This window comes from Pholcus phalangioides, unplaced genomic scaffold (assembly GCF_987345545.1).
Source record: "Pholcus phalangioides strain wild (caught in Gottingen) unplaced genomic scaffold, Ppha-v1.0 ptg000008l_1, whole genome shotgun sequence".
In the NCBI taxonomy this organism is placed as follows: Eukaryota; Metazoa; Arthropoda; class Arachnida; order Araneae; family Pholcidae; genus Pholcus; species Pholcus phalangioides.
Window position 1 is genome coordinate 4,280,030 of NW_028301601.1, and position 17,270 is coordinate 4,297,299.

At 38.1% G+C, this 17,270-nt stretch overlaps 1 long non-coding RNA gene across 1 annotated transcript in view; it reads right to left on the reverse strand.

Annotated features, from left to right (window-relative positions):
• Nucleotides 1-1,115: 1,115 nt before the first annotated feature.
• LOC149083520 (uncharacterized) overlaps nt 1,116-17,270 on the reverse strand; it is a 67,766-nt gene continuing 51,611 nt past the window's right edge. The window contains exon 3 of the long non-coding RNA XR_016192901.1: nt 1,116-1,245. This is a non-coding gene — a long non-coding RNA (uncharacterized LOC149083520). The remainder of the gene's footprint in view (nt 1,246-17,270) is intronic.

Here is a 17,270-nt window from a genome sequence, read left to right on the forward strand (position 1 = left end):
AAATTAAAATTTGAAAAATTTATTTGATCGCAATTTATCATTCTCATCGGCGCCCCCACGCCCCTCACCGCAAGAAATTCAAATCCCGAAGCGCGGCTTATACGGCGAAATTAAAATTTGAAAAATTTATTTGATCGCAATTTATCATTCTCATCGTCACCCCAACGCCCCTTGCCGCAAGAAATTCAAATCCCGACAGAAATCGCCAAGTGCGGCTTATACGGCGAAATTAAAATTTGAAAAATTTATTTGATCGCAATTTATCATTCTCATCGTCACCCCAACGCCCCTTGCCGCAAGAAATTCAAATCCCGACAGAAATCGCCAAGTGCGGCTTATACGGCGAAATTAAAATTTGAAAAATTTATTTGATCGCAATTTATCATTCTCATCGGTGCCCCAACGCCCCCTCGCCACGAGAAATTCAAATCCCGACAGAAATCGCGAAGTGCGGCTTATACGGCGAAATTGAATTTTTAAATTCGACCGTGTCGGGATTTTGACCGTGTCGGGATTTTGACCGTGTCGGGAATTTGACCCTGTCGGGATTTCGACTTGTCGGGATTTCGACCCTGTCGGGATTCTGACCGTGTCGGGATTTTGACTTGTCGGGATTTCGACCCTGTCGGGATTTTGACCTGTCGGGATTTCGTCTGTCGGGATTATGACCCACACCCAAAAAAAACGTCGTCCGTTAGTTTTTGCTGTTATTGCATGCATCCTTTCCTCCAATTTTTGAATTCAACCATGTTAGCGAATATTGCACTTAGAAACATGGAATTCTTCTCTGTTGGCCTCAGAAGAGACAGGGCAACAACTTTCTAATTGGAAGTTAGAGAACAAGGGGACCGTATAAAAATTTAGATTTTTATTTTTATTTTGCGACTCACTGTATTTTCACTCTCGAAACAGTTACAGGGCAATTTTTGAACGAATTTTGAGTATTTTTTTAACTTGGAATCATACCTCTACGACGTACGGTTGATGAGACAAAGGCCGCATTAGCACTTACAGGACACCCTGTGCAGCTATTGAATTCATGTTTGACCCATGGAAATATGTAATAATCAGACATGCACGCATTCAGCTCTTAGAAAATGTTTTGAAACCAAAAATTGAAGGTATGAAAAGCTTTTAATTTCGTTTTAAGTGTCTCAACATGGAAGTACATGACGTCTCGAATATATCCTGAATCTGTTAGAGAAAGCCGCTTGTTCTTCTTAACCAACACATCATTGAATTGATCTGAAACAGAAATAAGCCACCGATTATCAGTTGTTCAATAATCGTTTGTAGAATTCATGATCATAATTATATTGTCATACGTAATCAAAGAAAACACAGTCATCCTTGATCGAAATGAATCATCGTCACACCATCTCTGAGATGGCGAAAAATTTAGCAATGCGGCTGGAAGTACATCTTTACCCCGGGAGTTACCAGCCGCCTCCACAGGAACTAATGGACAAGCATATATTGATGATACAGTCGAATCCCGTTATAACGAACTCGAAGAGACAGGAGAAATCACTTCGTTATAGCGAAATTTCATTATAAAGGAATTCCAGATTTTTACATTGTTCCTATGTGAACTCATCTGGGGGGGATTAGAAAAGTTTTCGTTAAAACGAGGTTTTCGCTATAACGGTATTCGTAAAAACGGGAATCGACTGTAATTGATGCTAACTTATTATGGGACATAATATGGTGATGAATACGTAAAAATAACGTCACCACACGATGAGTAAGATGCTGAAGATGCAACATGATAATAGTGATGCGATTAATGTTATGTGAATACGATAATATAGAGGTAAATAATGATGAATAATATATTTTACTTCAGATAAATACAGAATATAATATATGTAGTCATGATGCATATTTACAATGACATATGCAGCGTATCAACGTTGGCAGTACCAGAATGAAGAGAATTAGCCACATACATGTTAAGGTGAATATGATAAATCAGTTATTTTACATAATGACTGGTTATTACGCATACTTGCCAATCGTTTTGGTAAGTTTGATAAATTTTTCACTTTCACCGGTGATTATGCATAATACCCCACAAGCATCGTTGGTGAATTTGATAAATCTGAAAAAATATCACTTTTCACCGGAGATTATGCATAATAACCAAGTGTCGTTGGTAAATTTGATAAATAGTTAAATTTAAGTCTTTATCTGTGAATGATAACTTGGTGAGAAAGTTCCAAATGGGTCTAGTATGTGTGATGAATATATAGTCGCACCCTGATATAATTATACAATACATGTACGAATAATCATGTAGTATATTATATCATGAAGTACGATTCATCATATTTACCAACGACACAACGATTGGGTAGGCTACTATGCATAATCGCCGGTAAAAGTGATTCATTTAGGGAAATTTATCAAACTTACTAAAATGCTCAGCGATTATGCATAATAATCGATTTATAATATTACATACATGTATATCGTACGGAAGTGACGGGGGAGGGGTTTGGGGTTCTAACACCCACCCCCCCCCCCCAAGCCGAGATTATAGTGTTATTTTGCAGGGAGAAACATTAACTCCTTCCCCCTTGAGAAAATTCTGCGTACGCCTGTGCAAGTATATGTAAAGTCCAGGAACATTGGGTCTGGGCATCTCGAGAAAGTTTTTAGGTTTTTGTAGTCTATTACTGTACCAGTGCTATTAAAATGCGAGCTTTCACGATGTTCATAGTCAGAGTTGTGGAGAGAATCACAACACACAATTTCTACTGTGAGATACATTTGTCATAATCCATGATTGTTTCAATCTTGGTATCTCTGGGTATATGCCTATTTCTAATGAACCAGGGGGGAGCTGGTGAAGTTTCGGATTGATACGTTTTGGATACGTTCAAGAGCAATAACATTAGGATTTTTGCATACATCCAGGTAGGAGCTGCGTAAAGTAATGCATAACGGCGGTATGATCAATTTATGCAAAATGAGTTTGTTGTCAATAGAAAAAGGGGGGACCGTATTACGCCTGAAAATTTTGCTAAGGACCTCTCTGGCTTGTTTGGCTTTTTTTGTCAACTTCAGAATAGTGATGGGAGAATGAAAGACGTTTATCGAAAATTACATCATGGTATTTATGTGTATGAGATGGATGGAAGCTCGATTTTTCCAGTCGCCCACGTGAAAAAGGTTTTTCCTAAGGGCCCCGACTTCGAAGACGTAACTCTTCCCCGCGTAATCGAACATTACGATTCGCGCGACAAATGTCAATACACATCCACCATTATGTAAATGATATTTTTATTGGATAAAACATTTAGAGAATTAATAGCAATATTGCACTTAGAAACGTGAATGTTGTTGTTGACCTCAGAAGAGACAGGACAACAAATTTCTAATTGGGATTTTCAGGAAAGGGGTGCCCATATACAAATTTAAATTTTTTATTTTGTGATACGGTATTTTCCACTCTCAAAACTGGTACAGGGTGATTTTTGAACACATTTTGAGCATTTCTTAAATTGAAACCATTCCTCTACGATGAACGGTTGATCAGATAAAGGCTGAATTAGGAGTTACAAGACACTCTGTTAAGAGGCTTTCGAATTTATCCCTCCGTTTTGTACAAGCAAGGACTTGAATCCTTAGAGCAGGCCCAAAGCATTTCCCAAACCCATCGATTGAATACATCACCAATATTTTGCACTGAATTGCATGCTCTCGAACATCACTCGGCGTCGTTTGTCGAACGCTTTTACCAATCTTAATACTTTTTTTGAAACAAACAACAAACCGTCCTTGCAGCCCTTGGTAATATTATTGAGCTGCATAGCCTTTCCCTACTGTCATCAGTCGCCATAGAACAGGCATCTTCAACACGTTGTTCGCGAGCACCACAGTGCTACCCAGAGTGCTCGATGCGCGTGTTCGATTTCATGCTTGCGAGCACTTGATCAACATTCCAATTACACACCTTAAAGGAATTGCATTCAAGGATTGAAATCACCACCATTTCATGCATCCGGCATTCGTATGTTAAACTTACCGTAAGGGTGCTCTTCTTTTGATGATGGGTACACGCAGTGCTGGCGACTGACTGGAAAAAGTTTGAAGACCCCCTGCCATAGAGTAAAGGCCCCTCCGCACATACGCTTTTTACACCCGATAGCTGTAAACAACTTCAGAACCGCCTAGAACTTCAGAATGGAAAACTCATTTGCTGCGAAGTGAGTTGGTAGATAGCTTGTCATTTGAATGACAATACATATCTCTGTTGTATCGCATCTCTACAGGAGTGTTGCTACTATCAAATATCTAACCCTGGCGAAGACCACGTGTCTCTCACTTTCCTTACTGAGACATACACAGCTAGTATATAACTTGAATTCTCTCAATACGTCTTTTAGTATTCTTCAGAAGCACATTAGCTCACATCATCCAGCGTAATTCGAAAATCATTTGTCATTTTTTGGGGGGGGGGGGGAATCCATACAAAAAAAAAGGAAAAGTCAGAGGAATAATCCCCTGCACGGCACACACAGGAAATTCCTGAAACCGACAGGATGCAAGTTAATTGTCGTATCGAGTGACAGCCTAGGAAATATATAGGTAACGAGAAACACGCCATTTCTCAAAAAAGAATTCGAAACATTCACTTTAACCATCGTCTATTAACGCCATTTTTAAACTGGCGTATCCATTCCCAAGGCCGTTTCATTAAATAATAACCATTATTTGCCCATTATAACAACAACAGAAAGAAGGGTTATTGTATATGTGTGTGTTGGCTCTTTAAGGTTTTGGCGTATCTCTTTTCTAAACTATTAAGGGATGGTGTCTTTTTACAGAATTGTAGTCGTTTTAGGAAATAACCTCTTTAAGAACGTGGAGGTGAAACGTTGGGGGTATATTCTCGTTATTGTCGAGTTTTTGATACTTACCGTCATTCCACCAGGAGGATAATTTTTCCAGGATCTCGTATGTTTGAAGGAGACACGAGGTTTTTTTTTCTTTGCGAGTGTTATTACGAAGGGTATTTACGAGGCAGAACAAGTGAAGATGGAACATTTGAGGGTTTTCTCGTCTTAATAGATTTCGGCACTGGTTGAAGGAGTCTGGTTTCCGTGGGGCATGTCCATCACATGTGTGCAGAGGTGTACGCAGGGGGAAGGGGACTCGTGGAGACAAACCAACCAAAAATTTGTATTTTTTAAAATACTATTTCCATAAAAAAAAATTTAAATATCGAAAGTGGGGTATACCCCTTTCAGCCGGGTCCACGCAGGCCGCGATTTCAAGCTGAGCAAAACCAGTTTTTTGGATGTGGATGGCAAGACAACACCTTCTATAGCAGTGGTTCTCAACCTTTGGAAGCCCATGGCCCGGTTTCATTTATTTTTGCAAATGGAAGGCCCGATCAATCACATGATTAACGGAACATGAGTGGGAGAAAAGGAAACGACAGAACAGTCACGGCGTGGTATGAAGCGGTATGAATGATGTCACGGCGGCTCAGTACCGGGCCGCGGCCCGGCTGTTGAGAAACACTGTTCTATAGCAGAAAGCCTATGCGCGAAGCTCGTGACGTCACTGAAGTCGTCGTCCATTTCACTTATAGTCTTTCGATATACTATAATATACTAAACCACACATGTACCTCTTCCATATTCCTCTGCGGAACTTCTAACGAATTGGTGCATGTTGGAATGTGCGTGTCCGTGTTGTGCACCTAACGTGAAGCTTGTTTCTGTGTAATGCTTGTTATAATGCTGCCATCTATCACATATTTTTCGAACTGTGAGTGAAGTGTAATGTTTGATGCTTTTACCGTTGTAGGCCTGTTGCTTTCTGCGGCGAGACTTTTTAATGGGGAGATCGGCTTGCATTCGCACCTCGAAGTTGGGAACCACCTTTGGATATACTGTAAAAAAAGGTAAAGATTTCGCATACGTCGGCCTGCTTTATCCAATGGCTACAGGTGAAATGGACGACTTCAGTGACGTCAACGCTTCGCGCGGAGGCTTTCCGTGTTATGGTGAACGGGAGGAAACGGGGGGAAATTTTCTGATAGGGCAGGTGTCACTTTTTCACTTTTTATCGATAAACTCGATGAGGGTGTCCTTATTGGCACACAGGGCTTGAGTTATGAAGAGAGACTTCATTTTTTGAATATGTTTACATTGGATGAACGCAGGTGTCGAGGAGATATGATCGAAGTGTTCAAAATTTTCAATGGGATGGATAGGATGGACCATGAACTTTTAGTACACCGCCAATCAACCGCTTTTACAAGGGGACACCAGTATCGATTGGTGAGGGACAATGCAAGGTTATGGTGTCGCAGGGAATTTTTCTCTAATAGGTTTGTTAATAAATGGAATAGCTTACCCCCGGAGGTAGTAAATTGTAACACAATTGACACGTTTAAAAAGAAATACGATAAACATGTTGGGGTAAATCGAGAAGCTATCCATTCTTAGAATAAGACAACCATAAGTATTCTTTATGGGCATTGTATAATATTTTATCATGTATATTGTTTATAATTTGTGTTAATTGCATTTTTAATGGGGTTGCTGTATTTTTGAAACATATGACATCCATATTTTTATGGGCATCTTTTTATCAGCCACCTCGTTGGGCATTTTGCCTGTTGTGGCGTTGTATTTGTATTTGTATTTGTATAGGGTATCGCTGGGATTGTTAGCAAATTCTCAGATGACGTGAACCTAATGGGGGTAATCGGGAATCAAAGCGATAGGGAGTTTCTCCAGAGCAACTTAAACAGGATTGCAGCACAGGCAAATGAATGGAGCATGACGTTTAGCGTTGATAAGTGCATGGTCGCTCATTTTGGTTCGAACAGCCCACGGTTCTCTTACGAGTTGAATGGCGTCACTATCCCGGATGCAACTAGGGTCACCGATTTGGGAATTCTCATTTACGAGCGGCTTAGGTTTTCTGAACATTGTTCAACGGTGGTCAAAATATAAAATAGAATGTTCGCTTTTCCGAGGCTTAGTTCATCCTGGACTGGAGTACGCTGTAAGGTTTTGCAGACCATACGTACAGAGGGACATAGACTTGGTCGAGGGAGTGAAAAGAAGAGCCACGAGTGCTCTTGATGGCACGCTCAAAACGATTTTTTTGGAATATGCTTACATCGGAAGAACGCTGGTGTCGGGGGATAACACACGGATATGATCGACGTGTTCAAAATTTTCAACGCGATGGATAGGAGGAACCATGAATTATTGATACGCCGTCAATCGACTGCTTCGACAAGGGGACACTAGTATCGATTGGTACGGGACAATTGTAGGTTGTTGTATCGCGGGGAATTTTTCTCTAATATTGTTGTAAATAAATGGAATAGCTTACCCCCGGGAGTGGTGAATTCTAGCACAATTTACACGTTCGAAAAGAAATATGATAAACACGTGGAGGTAAATCGAGAAATTATGCATACTTGGAATAAGACAACCATAAATATTTTTTATGGGCATTGTATGGTATTTCATCATGTATATACAGTATATTGTTTGTAATTGCATTTTTAATTGGGTCGCTGTATTTTTGAAATATATCACATCTATATTTGTTATGGGCATCTTTTTCCTCCGCTACCTCGTTGCAGGCATTTTACCCAAAAATTAATACCCTCAGGACCGTGACTACTGTTCCTAGGAGTTAAAAAGGCGACGCTCGTGGCCTAAGCTTTGAGGGGAGAACTGGTGACCCAATCAGATGTAAAAAGATATGTATCCGGGGTATCTGAAGCTAACGATGTCTTATTTTCTCCAAGTAATACAATGGAACTTCGGTTAACGAGCTCAACTCGTTCCGCCAACACTGTTCGTTATTCGAACCAAACTTCCCCATAGGAAATGATGAAAACTCGGATAATTCATTCCACAATTACTCATTCACATAAAAATGACTAATAAAAATGGCATTCAATCAATAACTAAACACAATGATAATTATACATATCGCAATAAAATATGCGTAATATAAACAACGCCATAAATAAACATACAATACGCTAATGCTTACAAATTAAATTACTCTAAACGACGAGAGAGAGGAGGACTATCGTTCTAGGACGATTTACAGACTCACTGTTGTTTGTAAATTTATTTATTTTTTTGCGTGATTTTCAAAAAGAACTTTATCCAATGGCATTTGCCTGTTCTTTAGGATTTCTGGGAAATTGCAGTGTTCAAATAGGAGAGATTCATTGCTTGCACGTGGCCACAACTTTATTTGGGTGGTTCTTTTCTACAGAGTTTTGCAGAAATTCCCATATTTTACACATCTCTCTAATTTCATTTTATGTGTAAGGGACATCTACTTACTTCTCTCTTCCTCAGACGAGATACCGTCCATAAACTCTTGCTGGTTCGTGCAAAAGACATCCATCACTTCATCTACCGTCAACACTTATAGACATTTTTCACCGCTAGTTCTTGAATTTCATTCTCATGCACCTCCGGTTCATGGGCTTCCCCAAGAACAAAATCTCTTCGACAAGTAGTGGCTCTTGTTCATGAGCTAGCCCCTTCAAAGTCACGTTCAATAATTCAAATCAGCCCACAGTTTTCTCCAAGCAGAATTTGAAAAGAAAAAAAATCTGCAAGCGCACGTACGCATATACTACAATGCTACATCTAGTGCACGTGTGTTAATTTTCCGAGTGAGGCACGCTTACCGGAGAGACTTAGGGGAGAATATTACTACAATTCTATAACACGTGTGTGGGCGAAAGGAAAAAAACCATCAGCTCAGTTATGATAACGTGAAAATAAGTAGAAAAAGCGCAGTATTTTTTGCTGGTAATGCGGACCATCGCTCGTTAACCAAGTCAAGATTTGCTCGTTATCCGAAATTACACAGCATTCAGAAATTATTATTTTGGAGAATCACATCGGAAACAAATACTTTCGGGTCATTAATCAAAGCCCATTCCAGGACTCTTAAACTACTAGGACTTCTAAGTAGCTATTAAATTTTGACACTTAATTTGTTTATATATAATAAAAAAAAACTTAAAATAAAATTAAAATTTTACAAAAAATGGAACTATTCTACGGTCAATAACTATTCTATAGATTTTTATTACAAGGAAAAATATCTGAACATTTTCTATCTAATCAAAACTTTTGTTGGCAACTCGTGACAAACAGATGAACGCCACTAGATGGCGTTTAACCAGTTTTAAACACTTTTTTTGTTTCACAGCTTGCTAACGTCAGAATTTTTTTTCCTCTTCAGCGCCCTTTCCTCCTACTTATTCTAATCCGTAAGATCTTATGTTATAATAGCTTCTACCCCCCCCCCCCATATCATTCCATCTTTCGGCCAGGAGAAGGGGGGGGGCGATATCTCCCAATTTGGCGAACGCGTAGTTCCTGAAAATGCACGGGTTTCAAACTTTTTCCACCCGTGGCGCCCCTTACCATAACCAACGGTCATCCACGGCTCCCGAGAGCAGATTAACAAAGAATCTCTTCGAAAAACTTTGTCGGGCCACCGCTCCGACAAAGGTTGGAGGCGCACAGTTTGAGAACCCCTGCTTTAATGCATAGTTTCTCCTGTTAATCGTCTTTGAATGATGCTAATGAATGCTGTGTGAAGCAATTGGTCTTCGGTTTATTTGTTTTCTTCTCAACACATATTTACATTCTTTCAGCAAAACCCTGTACTTATCCTTCATTAAAAAAATATTCTCCTCCCCCCCCCTCCCCAAGAAAAAAACTGTATGCTTATTAAATGAATCTCTGTATCCGTTGAAACAATCGTTTTTCAAAAATTATTAATTACCGCTGTTTTGATTAGAAATCTATTCCGTTTATTTTGAGCACAAATATGCATCCTCTTTTTAGAGTTTCCGATTATGTTAGCTATAGGACAGAGTAACGAGTCTTTCATGTGCAAGTGGTGCTGTCACCTCTGCTCTAGTGTACCAGCGCGCTATACTTCCTCCCATTCTTCGTGTTCTAGTGGTGGTGGTGCCATCTGTCTTCTATGTTGAAAGTATAAGTAGCAGATGTCGGAATACATTTCCGTGTTTATTATGAGTAAAGCTGGGATTTTCGTGACCTAAAGATGAAAAATCTTTTGATCATAAAACTCCGAGCCCTAATTTCAAGTATCGTGTCGAAGGGCTGCCTGCTCTCATTCGGAAAATATTAAGGGCCGATAAAGAGGCCTTAACATTTTTCCATATCGTATGTGTCTATGCTGTCCATTTCCATTCCTGTCTCTGCTCGTTGGATAGTGTTTTAGTTCTGGAAGCTTGGGCTGTTCCATATACTGGTCTAAACCAGGCCCGTAACGAGAAATTTCGTTCAGGGGGGGGGGGGGGGTCCTGTTTTAAGCATATAAATAGTGTGTTTATCTCTCCTCTCAGTCGTAGCAATGAAAAGTGTTCACGAGTATCTCGGCGTTTCCCGGCGTGACTGATATTGTCCAATCAATATCGAGATTAATAAAATCAAGGCGTTAAGTATGCGTCATGTGTTTGACAGTAATGCGATACCATGATCACTCCAGAGTTCCAGTGACGGTGTGAGATATTGTCTCCCTCCTCCCTCCCCCCCATCGCGTACGCGATAAAACCTCACCACTTCGAACACGTGGTGCTGAAAACATTTTTATGGGGCCTGCTCTTCAAAAAGTAACACCCTCTTCCACGTGGTGTTGGCGTTGAACTTGATTGTGGTTATGGTACTTTACGCGAGGAGATATAGATAGATATTCCAACCATTAAAAAAGAAGAGCCAACGCATGAAGTGTTTACCGAGTGTCTTTCTTTGAAGTTGTTAAAGTCTTTTTTTCGTGGGTCGTAAAATCTTTTAGACACTTCAGTGTCATCTTCAATGGTCAAGCCATCAATCGTCGTGTTGTCGTTGTTGACGCACCCTTGAAGACGCTTTTTTTTTTAGGGACAAGAATGTTGAAGACTCGTGGTCTCTAGCAACGTTTCTCAACCTTATGGTTCCTGGTCCACCACGATGACATGGGAGGTGGGTGGGGCCCGCAAGCAGACGATAATTTGATTCCAGCTGAACGTAAAATTATTCAATTATTATAATTGGTATTGGTAAATATTCATCTGGGTTGAAATAAAAATTGCACCTTCATACTGAGGTTCACCATACCTGATTGAGAAAAATGCATCGCGATCTCAAATACCAGATGTTTAAAATATGCAATTTACGACGACTTTGCTAAATACTGCTAAAATTGCTCACTGTGGGGGGGGAAGAGAATAAAGAGTTGCTGCAAACCGCAAACCATAATCAATTTCACTGGAAAAAAAGTACTCAAATAACTAAGTGAACTTATTTTATTGAGGAAAAATATGGTAAAATGGGATCTTTTAAATACGGTAAAATACGGGACATCATCCCAAAATTTTGGCCATATTCGACAAAATCACCAGTTCAAATGATGATTTTTTTTTTCAAAAATTGTCGAAAATGGGTTTATAAATTTATTTGGAAGAATGTTTTGCACAGAATCCAAAACTATTTTGTTCTTGTGCATACAATAAGTAAAAACCAAGTTATGGCTGATTCAAATCATTTTGCACCAATGGTTCCAAGGCCAACAAACAATTTTCAAACGTGTTTTGAGAAATTTTTGCGTTTACTTTATTCCACGCGAAACCAAATTTCTCAACAACTCTATGCAAGATATTCTCATGAAATTTTTCAACAGTATTACAGATAACGTTAGCTGCGCAATGAACTAGGATCTTGGTTATATGTTTAGAATTTATTATCATTTTGCAGCTGTTTGTGTGAATAGAAAAATTCACGTATTGTTCCGCGAAAACTGTCATATCTCAGAAAATATTTTATGTATCTTAAAACTTTTAGTTCATTGCACAGATAATAGTTATAGTAATATACGATACATCTTCAGATAAATGGTGTAGTTTCCATTGTACAGTGTGTGGCGTAAGTACTGAAAATGAGCCAATTTTGAGGACGTAATTTAGAATATCTCAAAAAGTTTTAGAGGCCGGGCACGTAGTCAGTTGCCTTATCAATGGAAGGCATGGAGCGGTGAATACACGTATTATTGAAATGCGGTGCCGGGAAAAAAAGTTAAACCTGACAAATATGTGAAATGAATATTTATATATTTATAAACATAATTATTATAATATAATTTTCAAGGATAAAACTCCATTTATTCACACATGATTTGAGGAAATACTACAAATTCAAAAAGCATCGTTATAAAAACGGGACAAACGTTTAAAAAAAATTGAAACAACGAAAAATACAGGAATGTCCCATAATACGGGACATAAGTGGACCTTCGAGCTGTTTCCAGAATTTTACTGGTCCTTGGATTCAGAAATTTCAAGAAACGGTCTATAGAAAATAGCGCTTGCAAAAGCATAGAAATCTTCAAAATTCTTTGATCGACGAGCATCGTCTATGCTCTGTCCCGTATATACGGGAGGATCACCTGTTCATCCAAATTATAATACAAAATCAGCGACAAAAAGTGTGTCATTAAATCCAACTTCGTTACATTTTCATTGACATTATAATCACGTTTCACATTAACATTATTATCCATGGGAATCAGCCATGGACCGCTTTATTGATTTTAATATCCGACGCAACAAACAACTAAGGCCGTTATAACCGAATTTGAGTACGCCCACGGGACCTCGATAGCGTTGCAATAGGTGTGGACCCATCCGTAGAAAACTACATCTTTAAGATACATAAACACTACGTTGCCATCCCGAGAGAGTTATTAGGATTTATTGGCAACTCGTAAATCTGTCCTTTGGACATTTTATTTTTGGTCTTAAAACAGCGGAAAAACAACAAAACACGAACACGTGCGATTTCCGGCCCTTGGATCTAATCTAAGCACAAGCACTCTTTTACGGCCGCGCGGTCCATTTATTGCCGAACGGATTCGTCTCCACGTTTTAATATGTTGATTCCACATGTTGAAGTAAACACAACTCGTCGTGGATCTAAGATTTTCTCGGTAATCGAAAATTCATTTGTCTCATACACGTTGATGGGGCCCGCACCATAATCACGAGGTTTAAACGAACCCCTACAGCCCAATCTTGTGCTTCTCGACTATGCTGATCACTAGAGAACGGGAGCATTATATGGAAATGCATTTGCATATTTTGGACTCAACATTAATGCATATCAATGCCTAGTATCTAGGGATTTTAAGAACAATTTTTAGATTAATGAAGAATTATTTCAACTAAGTTATTTTTTTTTAAAAATTTTCAAATAAGTATTTCTTATAATATTTTCATAACACCCGTTTTTTCCCCCGGAGGTGGTATTTAGTAAATTAACCTTTTGCCTGATATATTCCCGTATCAAAAAAACACTGGTATCCGTTACTTCCCGAAATGGATTTGCCCGTGTCAAACACGGGCATCGTAATCCTTACCGCAGGAGGGCGCTAACTTTTAATGAAAAGTAAAAATGTAACTAAATCTGCACAAACGCTATGGCTTCATGGGCATTCACCAGCAGATGTTGACACTAGATGTAGGGGTATGGGATCATAAAGAGAGGCCAATTACGGCTCTGGTAATCTTTTATGCTTCTGTTCTGATTTCCCAGTGTTTTTTTGTTTTCATAATTTTTGGTCCTAGAGGACGCTAACTAAAAGTAAACATTCAACTAAATGTGCACAAACGATATGGCTTTTCATGCAACAGCAATGTAATGATGTATAGATGTAATCTTGTAATGCAGTTACATAAATACAGTGAAACTTCGGTTGGCAAGCCATTCGCACAACGAGCAAAAATTAAACTCGGTTAACGAGTGATGATTCGCATTACGAGCAAAAATTGCGCTTCGTTCATTTATTTTCACGTTATCACAACTGAGCTGATGATTTTTTTGCTTCCGCCCACACACGTGTTATGGAATTACGGATAATAGTCTCCCCTAAAGTCTCCGGGAAGCGTGCCTCACTCGGAAAATTAACACAGGTGCGAGTGAATATTTACGATACCAAACTAGATGTAGCATTGTAGTCATTCGTACGTGCGCTTGAAGTTTCTTTTATCTCAAATTCTGCTTGGAGAAAACTGTGGGCTGATTTGAATTATTGAACGGGACTTTGGAGGGCTAGCTCATGAACAGGAGCCACTACTTGTCGAAGAGATTGTGATTGGGGAAGACCCATGAACTGCGAGTGCATGAGGATGGCATTTAAGAACTAGTTTTGAAAAAAATCTAGGAGTTGACGATAGATGAAGTGATTGATCTCTTTTGCATGTACCAGCAAGAGTTTATGGACGGTATCTCATCTGAGGGAGAGAGAAGGAAGGAAATGTCCCTCACATAAAATGGGATTAGAGAAATGTGTAGAATGTGGGTGTCTGTGCAAAACTCTGTAGGAAAGAACCACCCAAATAAAGCTGTAGCAGTGTATGAGCAATGAATCTGTCCAACGAACACTGCAATTACCCTTTTTCTAGGAATCCTAAAATAGAGGCAAAAGGAAGTGTCATTGAGTAAGGCTCTTTTTGAAAGTCACGCAAACAAAATAAGTTTGCGAACAAGGAGTCTGTAAATTGTCCTATAAACGCGATAGTCCTCCTCTCTCTCTCTCGTCTTTTAGAGTAAGTTAATAGTCAATAATGTGCTGGTAAACATTATCACATTGTAGTTTTATTTATGGCGTTATTTATATTATGTATATTTTATTATTATTGTGTTTAATTATTGATTGAATGCCGTTTTCATTAGTCGTTTTTATGCCAATGAATAATTGTGGAACGAATCGTTCGAGTTTCTATTCTTTCCTATGGGGAAGTTTGATTCGAATAATGAGCTATTCGGATAACCAGCACGTTGGCGAAACGAATTAAGCTCGTTAACCGAAGTTCTATTGTACATAATGTTTTTAATGCAATTTGTATTTTTCAAATATCAATCGATTTGTTGTATATAAAGCTATTTTTACTGATATATTGAAGTGTTCAATCGTTTCTAGAAGTTTGTTGAAGAAGGTAGTGTTTATTTAGAAATGGTGACGAAATTTCGGTACTGAGTTACGAATTAGAAATGAAAATTGTGTAAATAGAAAACATGTAGAAGTCATATGTGCAGTTTTTACATATGGTGTGGCTATTTTTTTTGTTTTGAATGATACTATATGCATTTTTAAAGCAAATCAGCTTTTTTATTACATGGTGCTTTTGTATAATTCGAAAAATTTAAATCTGTATATACCTTGTTTTTATACGTTTATATGTATTTTATGTGTTTATATTCATGTAATGTATTTTATATGCATAATAAAGCTCTCGACACCACCCAGCCCCCTCATCTGGGGCAATGGCTGAAATTGACAATGGTCGATAGAGCCTGGGAAGTGCACGGTATGAAGTGAAATGAAATATTTCATGGTGATTTTTTTTATATATTACAGATTCTCTCGTTTTTGGTACATATTTCGGAATTTTTAACTTTCACAGGATTTTTTAGTGTATATTTGTGGGTTTCAAGTGCATATTTGCATATTTTTAGAGCATATTTCCCCTTTGTTTAGTGAATGCAATGCGGGATCTACTCTGATCACTAGAGCCCGGATTTTATACACTAAACAAGTGGCAAAATATGCTCTAAAAATATGCAAATATGCACTTAAAAATGGAAAAATAAGCACTTAAAAATGCAAAAACGAGCACTTAAAAATGCAAAAACGAGCACTTAAAAATGCAAAACAAGCACTTAAAATCCCAAAATATGCATTAAACACCCCAGAATAGCACTAGAAATCTTGAAAAAGTCCAAAATATGTACAAAAAATGAGAAAATATGCATTAAAAAAAATCACCACGCAAAACAAAGCAGATGTGTTTTTGAAAGGCATCTTTTCTATTTCTTAGTGCATATGTATTCATTTACAAAAAATTATCCCCTTATATATATATATATATATACATATACATACCGCATATGCAAATAACTTCTACATATTTTTTATTCAGGCATTTTTAATTTTTAGTTTGTAGTAGCTGCTCAATAACGAAACTACTAGTAACAAAAGAATTTCGACACTATTTTTTCTAAAACAAATTTAACACTATAGAAATAGTCTTACAATAAAACAATTAGTATTCGCAAAATACTTAATACATATATTTATAAATTCACTAAATTTCACCTGCGGGAAAAAAAACCGATGTTATGAAAATATTATGAACAATATTTATTTATTTGAAAAATTATATAAAAAAAAAATCAGTGAGCTTAAATAGACCTTAAAAATGTGCACTTATACTGAGAATTCCTTGATTTTATGCATTTATATGCATTAATGCTGAAAAGGCCAAAATATGCAAATGCATATGCACATATGTATTTGCATATAATCCGGGCTCTAATGATCACATTTCGTACAGAAAAATGAGGGAAATTGGAATTTCAAATACAAGGAAATACGAGGTATCACCAAAAATGGAGCTTAATGTTAAGTGTGACCTATTGTTAAAATAGCTGAAGAAATCACTAATAACGGGAAATGAATCACTACTGCAAAATGTACTGGATAAAAATGAATTCGACGAAATAAACTGTCTTAACATGACAAATGCATATGTGAGATGGGATATTGTTATTTGTTGTTTTATCTATCAAATGCATAGAAAAATATGTACAGAATGTGAAAAACAATTCCGATTCTCTTGATTGAAATCATAAAATAAAAACATATATTTTTTTTAATCCTTGATAAAGAATAAAAATTCAAGTGGATTTCATTGAAAATACGTGAAAAAAAACGGGATATTTTTACAAAATAGGTCAAGGTGGGAAAAAAATCAAGGTAAAATATGGGAATGTCTCTGGCGTAATGATCTGGAGCAAATATGCAACTATGCTTGGAGGTCTTACGGAAAGGGGCCTCCCATATCACCCTTTTTCAAACTATGTGATGAGGTGCCGTTCAAGTAAGTATTACGTAAGCAAATATTTAGCCATTTTGACCCTCCCCCCCCCCCCCGTCAGCGAAATTTCGTCAGCAGCTCTGCCCCTCTGAATCCTAACGCATGGTAGTGGGATCACAGACGTACACGGCGGGGGGGAGGGGAGGGGCATAGGGGGCTCGTGCCCCCCAACGATCAAAAATTTATTTTTTTAATTGAAATTTTGGAAGAAAATATTGTCGCGTCGACCAAATATTGCCCTAGGGGATTATCTGATGCGGCCTGCCCTCCTCAAACCTAATTTTGTAAAAGTGAACTAAGCGGCACATTT